The 10,707-nt window shown below is 49.4% G+C and overlaps 1 pseudogene; it reads right to left on the bottom strand.

The window, feature by feature from the left end:
• The window catches only part of LOC107683749 (protein NLRC3-like), a 38,256-nt pseudogene that overhangs the window by 9,529 nt on the left and 18,020 nt on the right, over positions 1 to 10,707 (bottom strand).

Here is a 10,707-nt window from a genome sequence, read left to right as displayed (position 1 = left end):
ACACACACACACACACACACACACACACACACACACACCAAGATCTCTTTTTTTCTTTTATTATTCTTTATCTTTATCTGACTGTATCTGTCATCCATCTATCTGCTTCTGAATGTATTATTATGTCTTATAATGTATCTAATATATTGTCCTATTTGTTCTTTTTAATATTTCTAGCCACTCTTTGCATCCTGGGATGGAACAGCATCTGGAGCTGAACTGTTCTCCTTTTTTGATCAGAAGTGTTGTTGGACTCACTTGGGGCCTTGTTTTTTGGCCATGTTGTACTGTTCATGAAGTGGTGAAAATTCATCAGTGTTTGTGGATTTTAGAACTGTTTAATTATGACCATGTTAGTTAACTTGGGGTTTTAAAGTTAAGCATGGTAATATATGTTTCAAGTAATTTAATATTATTTAGTTTCATGTCCAATTTATTTTGGAATTCAAAATAATACTAAATACAATGTTTTATGACATTTCTTTCATGCAAATTTGAAAGTTGTATATTCAATTTTGACCCGTTTAAGAAGTATCAAATTATTATTGTTTTTTGTTTTGTTTTGTGAAATAACAGGTTAATTAAGTTATGCATTATACAACACTTTATGCCGTTAAATGTTGTTTAAAGCGTATGCAGTTAATGAATAGTTTAAATGTAAAATTCACCTGCTAGTCATTAATATTCATTAATATTATAGCATACACACATTAAAGTAGTTTACTGTAAAAAAAATACAGCAATGGTTTTAAAAAATACAGTTATTTACTGTAATCAGGAAACAAAGAGGGAAATAAAATGAAATTACAGCAACAATGCTGTAAATATTACAGTAACTGGCTGGCAACCCTGCTGCCAGTATTATGATGTCAAATATACAGGTAATTTTTTACAGTGTACGCCTATATTAGTGTTACTGTGACATAAACTTGTACACATTCACTTGTTGAACTTTTTCCAAACTATAATGCCAGACTAAAATATGTAAAATCAAGTGCAACATTTTGAAATATGATAGGCAACCTTTCATTGCATCTAAATGTTCTAGGACTCGTCTGCATTTTAGCTCGCATTATCTGGTGATTTATTAAAGGGCATACTGACGAGCAAAATATGTTTTTACTTCATATTTTTAACACTGCATTTGAGGAATACAGTTGAGTAACTGTAATCAAATTACATAAATTTAAAACGTAACGCATTACATTACTGTGTTACCAGGAAAAGTAATTACAATACAGTAATGCGTTATACCCAACTTTGGTCGTATTAAAAATATTTTATGGCATGACACCCATGTCTGGTACTAAAGTAAAAAGATGAGTTTTTATGCATAGTTAATAGATTACACTATTAGGCTACTTTGCCCATTGTCAATTATAGATCAACTAACATAATCTATAAAGGAGCAAAATGCATTTACTTACACATATTTGAGAATCGAGATATCTCATGATATAGTTAACAAGTTTGAGAATATTTCACATAAAAAGGAAAAATTAAATACAACATAAGCCTATATCAGTTATACACGCATATATATATATATATATATATATATATGACGAGACAAAAAAAAAATGACTGCATGATGCCCCTGAACTAGACAAATCATGTTTCTCTTTAAATCTAGTGCTTTGCACAGGTTTCTGTGATGTTTGTTTAGGTAATAGAAGATATCATTAACCTGATAGAAAAACAATGAAAGTCTATGAGATGAGCTTAACAATATAGTCAAACAACAATTTGTGTGTGTGTGTGTGTGTGTGTATGAGAGAGAGTATGTGTGTGTGTGTATGTGTGTGTGTGTGTGAGTGTGTGTGTGTGTGTGTGTGTGTGTGTGCGTGTGTTTGTAGACCTACACTTTCGTGGTCCCGCTGTCATCCTGATCTCTCCTCCATGATCCACACTATAAACACACAAACACACAGTAATGAAGATCTGCATCATTCACACACACATTCAGTGTGTCAGTATTAAGCCAAAAGTACTGTCGAATATGAGGGACATCACACAGTGCGCGTGATGCAAATTTTGTCATCAGAATAGTACGCGCACCACCCGATTTTTGTAACATGCACATTGAATTTGTTTTGCAGTAATCAGATGTTCCACAAGGTGACCCGGGTCGCTGTTTCACAGTAGAAAACGAAACTAAAGAGACGGAACAACAACAACAAAATAGCAGAGACTGCAACAACAACAGACACTCACAATGACAAGTGCTTGTGAGTGAGAGGGTATGGGATAGCCTAGCTTTGGTTTAAAAGAGTTCAAAAATATGTGTTATCGGTCATAACTTATGGAGAAAAATAGACATGGATGAAGCTTTCTAGAACGTATGTGTCGACCGACCGCGTTCGCACACAACATTAAATGGAGTATACTTTGACAGGTTACACATTTGACTTAGGGATGGAATGATTACCGGTTTGACGATAAATCATGATAAAATTCCCCACGGTTTAATTATCATTTTAACCGTATTTGATTGAACAACTGAGGATAAATAAATACTGTCCAGCATAAAGCACAGTTAGCTAACAGTCTCAGGTGCACACAGCAGGCAGTAGTTTCGTTTTGTGTAAAAACATGGCAGAAAGCTGGGAGGTTTTAAAAGAGTGCTAAGGGAATTATACAAATTAATACATGAATGAAATAATTATATGAATGTACCTCTGAAGGTTCTTACTGTCTTCAGAAAAGATTTAATGGCATTTTGTTTTCATCTTCGCTCCATGTAATACCTAATAAAGTAGTGTTCTTAATCTCTTTGTTCACGGAGGGAAACAGCTGTACTTCTGCTGCTCCATAAGCGCCACCTGCTGTCAGAGATTGGATTTACAGAGACTTACATTCACATTCAGCCTGTGTGCAGCAGATTTTGTTTGGCCAAAAATAGATGTGAATTCTGCACATTTAAACAACTTGGACAAGGCATTTAGAATTATTTATGGAGTACATAAAATGCATATAATCATTTATTAATCAATTATCATTTTGACTTAACCCTTTTCTTTAAAGGTTGAAATGTGAGGCTCACAATTTTATGAAACTTTTTCAAAGCTTTATTTGAACATTTCATACAAGCTAGTAGAAAAAGGGTTGTCAGTCATGTTGTCATTTAAAATCTGGACATCATTAGTAAAGTTATTGTTTTAGTGTTTATGCAAACAAAAAGTAATTTTATTTATTGTTTGTTGATTTTAAATACAAAACTTGGTGAAACCATTTATGTGTCAGTAATTTTTGAACATTTCCAGTACATTTTAACAATACCATGATAATACTGATAACCGTGATAATTTAGTTCCCTTTCAGTCGGTCACTCTCGACGTCACGTCTGTGATGACCAACGAATTGGGATCTCGCCAGAGAGACCAATCCACTTCGAGTGTAACTAAACGAGCCAATGCACATTGGCATGCGATTATTGCACCCAGCTGCCGCTGATTACAGCGTGAGTATAAGAGGCAGCAGCTGCACCGCATTCATTCATCCTTTCGCTTCGGAGCCGAGCGGCATTACGGCGCGGCAGCGGTGGTCAAGGTTGCACGGCGAGAACAGAAAATCATCTTTGTGCAGACAGCCACACCAGGAGTGTGTGGTGGCCAGCTCCCCTGCGTGAGAGCATTCCCCACAAAAGAGCATTTCTCTAAAAGAGCAACACGGGTGATCGCGTCTTTTTAAAGATGTCTTATCATCCGTGCGTTTCTGGGTGCGGTCGCTATCTGGCGCCTCAGGACGGTCACGATCGCTGTCTCACGTGTCTGGGCATTGAGCACGCTGTGCAAGCGTTTGTGGATGGTGCATGTTCTTTTTGTGGGGACATGACAATCTCGGAGTTGCATGAAAGACTCCGTTACGTCAAACGGGGCGGGGTCCCTCTGCCTCGATCCAGTGTTTGTCTCGGCAATCGGGGCGGCGCTGCGTCCGGTGGATTCAGAGGTGATTCGAGGATCACGGTGACGGCTTCCCCAGAGGGAGTTCGTCACCCCTCAAGCACTCCACAGCCGGTGGAGCGGCCGGAGGAACGTGCTGGCCCCTCTACACTGTGGAGGGAGCCGGCCGTTTCCTTTGGTTCGCCCCCTCGAGACCAGATGTCAATCGCTGCATCGGAGGGCGAGCTCTCTCTCTCCGGGGATGACGACCCGACTGCGTTGCCCCCTTCGGGTGTGACAGCGTTGTCCGAGCCAGACCCAGAGATGACAGCTATGCTTTCCCGGGCCGCCGAGAATGTGGGCCTCGTCTGGAATCTTCCACCGCGTCCCGATTCTTCGAGGCTGGACGAGTGGTTTCTCGGTGGAGGTCGCCCCCCTCCAGTGCCATTCTTCCCGGAGGTGCATGAGGAGCTTACAAGATCGTGTAAGGCACATTTTATTGCCCGAAACAAATCTTGTAGTTCCTCCGCTCTCACCACCCTCGTAACTGGAGCCGCTTTGGGGTACACAGGCATTCCCTCAGTGGAGCGGTCTGTGGCCATGCAACTGTGTCCAACAGCCGCTTCCACATTGCGGTGTCTCCCCTCACGGGCCTGTAGGTATTCGTCAGGTCTAACTGGCAGTGCTTACAGAGCTTGTGGGGAGGCGGCTTCTGCCCTTCATGCCATGGCGTTGCTGCAGGTCCATCAGGCCAAAGCCCTGAGAGACCTGCACGAGGGTGGCCATGACCTGACAGTTCTTCATGAACTGCGACGGACCTCACAGTCCGCACAGTCTCTAGGTCGTGCGATGTCCACGCTAGTGGACCAGGAGCGCCATCTCTGGCTGTGTCTGGCTGACATGAAGGAGCATGATAAGGTGCAGTTCCTGAATGCTCCCGTGTCACGGACCGGCCTTTACGGCGATGCTGTCGAGAGCTTTGCCCAGCAGTTCTCGGAGGACTGAGGCGTTCAAATACATCCTGCGCCGGAGGAAACCTGCTGCTTCCACCCCGGCTGCAGCCCCTCAGCCTGCTCATTGCCGTGGGCGCCCCCCTGCGGCTGCCCCCGCTCCCATGCAGCAGCCTTCCACCAGGCAGTGTCATGGAGCTGGTCGCATGCAGGACGCCCAGCCCGTCCAGGCCCCCGCCAAACCTGGCGATAAGCGCAAGTGCAAAAGGCCCTGGGATGGGCGACCCGGAGATGGAGAAGACTGCTCATCGGGAGATGGTGACTGCACCATTCCGTCCCCCGGAGGAGGGACGGATGGATAATCTTTTGTTTAGTTTTGTTTTTGTTCTGCCGCTGGCCCAGCAGCCAGCGGTACCCAAAACTTAAACAATAAAAGAGCGCTTTCCTCAGTCTCTGGGTCTCAAGAGGAAGAGAGTTGTGAACTGTGCATCACATGGTCACTTCCCTCTTCCTCTCTCGCCAGCGGGCAGCAGTGGGTTGCCCAAGAGCACCCCTCCTGCCCATTCGTGGAACCAGGTAAGGGCTGTAGCATTCAAGTTCCTGCTTCATGTCGTCACACGCCGGGTTGTCACAAGCCTCAAGCCGGGACCCTGTGTTTTCTGCCACACACGGAGGAATCAGGTGAGTGTTACACTTCACACCCAGACTCCGCCCTCTGCCGTCACAGGCCTCGGGCCGAGTTCCTGTGTTCCACCACGCTGCCCCACCGTGGGCACGTCAGTGGCTCCGTTGGTTCCTCTGGCACGGTCTCTCTGAGCCTGGTTAGCGCTCCCCAGTCCGTCTCGGTGGCTCCTGCGGACCATCAGACTCGGCTACGCGATTCAGTTCACCTGGCGTCCCCCCAAGTTCAGGGGCATCCGGTTTACTTCAGTCAAGGCTGTCGATGCCCCTGTCTTGCGTGCGGAAATCGCAGTCCTGCTGGCGAAGGTTGTGATAGAGCCGGCCCCTCCAGCCGATATGAGGTAGAGGTTTTACAGCCCTTACTTCATTGTGCCCAAGAAAAGTGGTGGGTTACGACCGATCTTGGATCAGCGAGTTTTGAACCGTTCACTTCACGAGCTGCCGTTCAAGATGTTGATGCAGAAAAGCATTTTCGAGTGCATCCGTCCCCAAGATTGGTTTGCAGCGATCGACCTGAAGGACGCGTACCTTCATGTCTCGATCCTCCTGCGGCACAGGCCAATCCTGCGGTTCGCGTTCGAGGGTCAGGCATATCAGTACAAGGTCCTGCCCTTCGGGCTGTCCCTGTCACCTTGCGTCTTCACCAAAGTCGTAAAGGCAGCCCTTGGTCCTTTGAGAGAATGGGGAGTGCGCATTCTCAACTATCTCGACGACTGGCTCACATTCGCACAGTCTCGCGATCAGTTGTGCATACACAGGGACCTGGTGCTCAGACACCTCAGCCCGTTGGGTGTTCAGGTCAACTGAGAAAAGAGCAAACTCGTGCCAACGCAGAGGATCTCTTTTCTCGGCATGGAGTTGGATTTGGTCAGCCACACAGCACACCTCACCCAGGAACATGCTCAGTCGGTGCTGAACTGCCTCAAGACATTATCAGGCAGGACGGCGGTCCCACTGAAATTATTTCAGAGGCTCCTGATATGGCTGCAGCTGCGGCGGTAGTTTCGCTCTGTCTGCTCCATATGAGACCGTTTCAGCACTGGCTCCATGGCCGAGTCCTGAGGTGGGGGTGGCGACGCGGTACTCACCGGGTTCAGATTACACCAGCCTGCCGCAGAACCTTCAGCCTGTGGTCAGATCCCTTGTTTCTCCGGGCAGGGGTGCCCCTGATACAGGTATCCAGGCATGCTGTGGTATTCACGGATGCCTCGGCCACCGGCTGGGGGGCCACGTACAACGGGCACGCAGTGTCAGGTGTTTGGAAGGGTTCCCCAACTGCGTTGGCATATCAATTGCCTCGAGTTGCTAGCAGTACGCCTTGCCCTGAGCCGCCTCAGAGGGCGCCTTCGGGCCAGGGACGTTCTGGTCCGCACGGACAACACTGCGACCGTTGCGTATATCACCCGGCAAGGCGGTTTACGCTCCCGTTGCATGTCACAACTCGCCCGCCACCTCCTCCTGTGGAGTCAGAAGCATCTGAGTTCCCTTCGTGCCATCCACATCCCGGGTGTGTTCAATCAGGCAGCCGCCAGGTGGTTCAGCTGATCTGGAGATGGTTCGGAGTTGCTCAGGTAGACCTGTTTGCATCTCCAGAAGCCACCCACTGCCAGTGGTTCTACTCCCTAACCGAGGCAACGCTAGGCATGGACACACTGGCACACAGCTGGCCCCGGGGCCTGCGCAAATATGTGTTCCCCCCAGTGAGCCTGCTCGCACAGACACTGTGCAAGATCAGGTTGGACGAGGAGTAGGTCTTGTTAGTGGCTCCATATTGGCCCAACAGGACCTGGTTCCCGGAATTCATGCTCCTTGCGACAGCCCCTCCCGGGCCGATTCCTCTGAGGAAGGATCTGCTTTCTCAGAGACGGGGCACCCTTTGGCACCCGCGTCCAGACCTGTGGAAACTCCATGTGTGGTCCCTGGACGGGACGCGGAGGTTCTAAGTGACCTACCCCAGGAGGTAGCCCTCACTATCGCTTCAGTGCGTGCGCCATCCACAAGACAGGCCTATGCGCTGAAGTGGAACCTGTTCATCGAATGGTGTTCCTCCCACCGGGAGGACCCCCGGAGATGTTCGATCAGAGCCTTGCTTTCCTTCTTGCAGCAAGGGTTGGAGCGTAGGCTGTCCCCCTCCACCCTTAAGGTTTACGTTGCTGCTATTTCGGCCCATCACGACCCCATAGAGGGGAGGTCGGTGGGGAAGAATGATCTGGTCGTCAGGTTTCTTAGGGGGGCCAGAAGGTTAAATCATCCTAGGCCTTCCTCCTTGCCCTCTTGGGATATGGTATTGGCGCTAAAAGCCCTACAAACTGCCCCCTTGGAGCCGTTGCAGTCAGTCGAGTTGAAGTTTCTTTCTATTAAAAACCCTGCTCCTGACTGCATTGGCCTCGATCAAGAGGGTGGGGGACCTGCAGGCATTTTCGGTCGACGAATCGTGCCTTCATTTTGGGCCGGTTGATTCCAGTGCAACACTGAGACCCCGGCCCGGCTACGTGCCCAAGGTTCCTACCACTCCCTTCAGGGACCAGGTGGTGAACCTGCAGGCGCTGCCCCTGGAGGAGGCAGACCCAGCTCTAGCTTTGCTCTGTCCTGTACGCGCACTGCAACAGTACGTGGATATAACTCAGAGCTTTAGGACCTCAGAACAGCTCTTTGTCTGTTACAGTGGACAGCAGAAGGGGAAGGCTCCACTAGGGGTGTTGCGTCGTCCTGGGCGCTGGCTCGTGGTGCCTCGCTAGCATACATTGTTAGAGCTGCGGGCTGGGCAACTCCTAACACATTCGCTAGGTTCTATAGTCTGAGTGTCAAACCGGTTTCCTCCTGTGTTCTCACCTCAAACGGGTAGTGGCACTGAGAGGCTCTGTTCAGAGTCGGCTTGCGGCGTCCTGGACGCCTAGTTCTCCAGAGAGTACCCTGACCGGGCAGACCCTGTTGAGTCCTCCAGCACTCTGGCGGCCAGACATGGCGGAGTGTCCGGCGCCAGGCCTTTCAGCCAATGAATTCCTGAAATCTGGTGTGAGGCTAGAGCTCATATGAGTGACCCGGTTGGGATCCCATATGTGTATTTCCACGGTACAATTACTAGGGCTGTGTTTCCCCTGGCAGACCACGTTCTGCTGTCTCTAAATGATGCAGCCATGAGCCATCTCAGAGACTTCCATGTGCAGTAGGGCCTCTCGGGGTTACTCCATGTGAGTAAATGTCAATTAACCCCCTCTGGGAGGAGGTGACTCCGCAGTGTGGCCTCTTCCAAATGGAAGGGCACGCTTTCCCAGTGTTATCCAAGTCCTAGGAACAACTGTAGTAGACCTTCTCAGTGTAGAGCCCGGTCCTATCGTCTGCCTTATAGGAAGGATCAGGAGGCCTACACAGGGCACTGGAGGGGGCAGCACTTGTGGCGTGTTGGTAGGGATCCCAATTCATCTCGGTTACATATGTAACCCTCGTTCTATGAAGGAGGCAACGGATACGTCACATCCCGTCGCCACAGTTGCTGTACCACCACTGAGCTGCCAGGTCACCGGCTCGGCTCCTCAGCGCATCTGGCGGCCAGACATGGCGGAGTGTCCGGCGCCAGGCCTTTCAGCCAATGAATTCCTGAAATCTGGTGTGAGGCTAGAGCTCATATGAGTGACCCGGTTGGGATCCCATATGTGTATTTCCACGGTACACCTACTAAGGCCGTGTTTCCCCTGGCAGACCACATTCTGCTGTCTCTAAATGATGCCGCCATGAGCCATCTCAGAGACTTCCATGTGCAGTAGGGCCCCTCGGTGTTACTCCATGTGAGTAAATGTCACTTAACCCCCTCTGGGAGGAGGTGACTCTACAGTGTGTCCTCTTCCAAATGGAAGGGCATGCTTTCCCAGTGTTATCCAAGTCCTACTGTTGGGTTGCGAGGAACAGCTGTAGTCGACCTTCTCTGTGTAGAGCCCGGTCCTATCGTCTGCCTTATAGGAAGGATCAGGAGGCCTACACAGGGCACTGGAGGGGGCAGCACCCCAGTTCTCCAGAGAGGCCCCTGACCGGTCAGACCCTGTCGAGTCCTCCAGCACTCCGGCGGCCAGATGTGGTGGAGCATCCGGCGCCAGGCCTTTCAGCCAAGGAATTCCTGTGACCCGGTTGGGATCCCATATGTGTATTTCCACAGTACAATTACTAGGGCCGTGTTTCTGGCAGACCACATTCTGCCGTCTCTAAATGATGCAGCCATGAGCCATCTCAGAGACTTCCATGTGCAGTAGGGCCTCTCGGGGTTACTCCATGTGAGTAAATGTCAATTAACCCCCTCTGGGAGGAGGTGACTCCGCAGTGTGGCCTCTTCCAAATGGAAGGGCACGCTTTCCCAGTGTTATCCAAGTCCTAGGAACAACTGTAGTAGACCTTCTCAGTGTAGAGCCCGGTCCTATCGTCTGCCTTATAGGAAGGATCAGGAGGCCTACACAGGGCACTGGAGGGGGCAGCACTTGTGGCGTGTTGGTAGGGATCCCAATTCATCTCGGTTACATATGTAACCCTCGTTCTATGAAGGAGGCAACGGATACGTCACATCCCGTCGCCACAGTTGCTGTACCACCACTGAGCTGCCGGGTCACCGGCTCGGCTCCTCAGCGAAAGCATGAATTAATGCAGTGCACCTGCTGCCTCTTTAATTTCAGAGTTTTCTTTACTCAAGAAACTGTCGGTGAAGACTGAAGTTTTTGTGTGTTTGAAGAGTGGAGAAGAGTCTAAGCATTTGCCATCTATTTGTAGCAATACACTTTTGTATGTTTTAAATATCCTACGGAGCCCCTAAAGCAGAGGCGGGCAAACTACGGCCAGCCGAACACTTTCATACAGCCCGCATGGGAGTCTGTTGGGTTGCCAGGAACAGCTGTAGTCGACCTTCTCTGTGTAGAGCCCGGTCCTCTCGTCTGCCTTATAGGAAGGATCAGGAGGCCTACACAGGGCACTGGAGGGGGCAGCACTTGTGGCGTGTTGGTAGGGATCCCAATTCATCTCGGTTACATATGTAACCCTCGTTCTATGAAGGAGGCAACGGATACGTCACATCCCGTCGCCACAGTTGCTGTACCACCACTGAGCTGCCGGGTCACCGGCTCGGCTCCTCAGCGAAAGCATGAATTAATGCAGTGCACCTGCTGCCTCTTATACCCGCGCTGCGGGGTGAGGCAGTCAGATGCGAAAATCCGCAT

This window comes from Sinocyclocheilus anshuiensis, unplaced genomic scaffold (genome assembly GCF_001515605.1).
Source record: "Sinocyclocheilus anshuiensis isolate Anshui unplaced genomic scaffold, SAMN03320099.WGS_v1.1 scaffold4080, whole genome shotgun sequence".
Lineage (NCBI taxonomy): Eukaryota > Metazoa > Chordata > Actinopteri > Cypriniformes > Cyprinidae > Sinocyclocheilus > Sinocyclocheilus anshuiensis.
The sequence above is the reverse complement of the archived record's forward strand: the minus strand, read 5'-3'. Positions and strand labels throughout refer to the sequence as shown.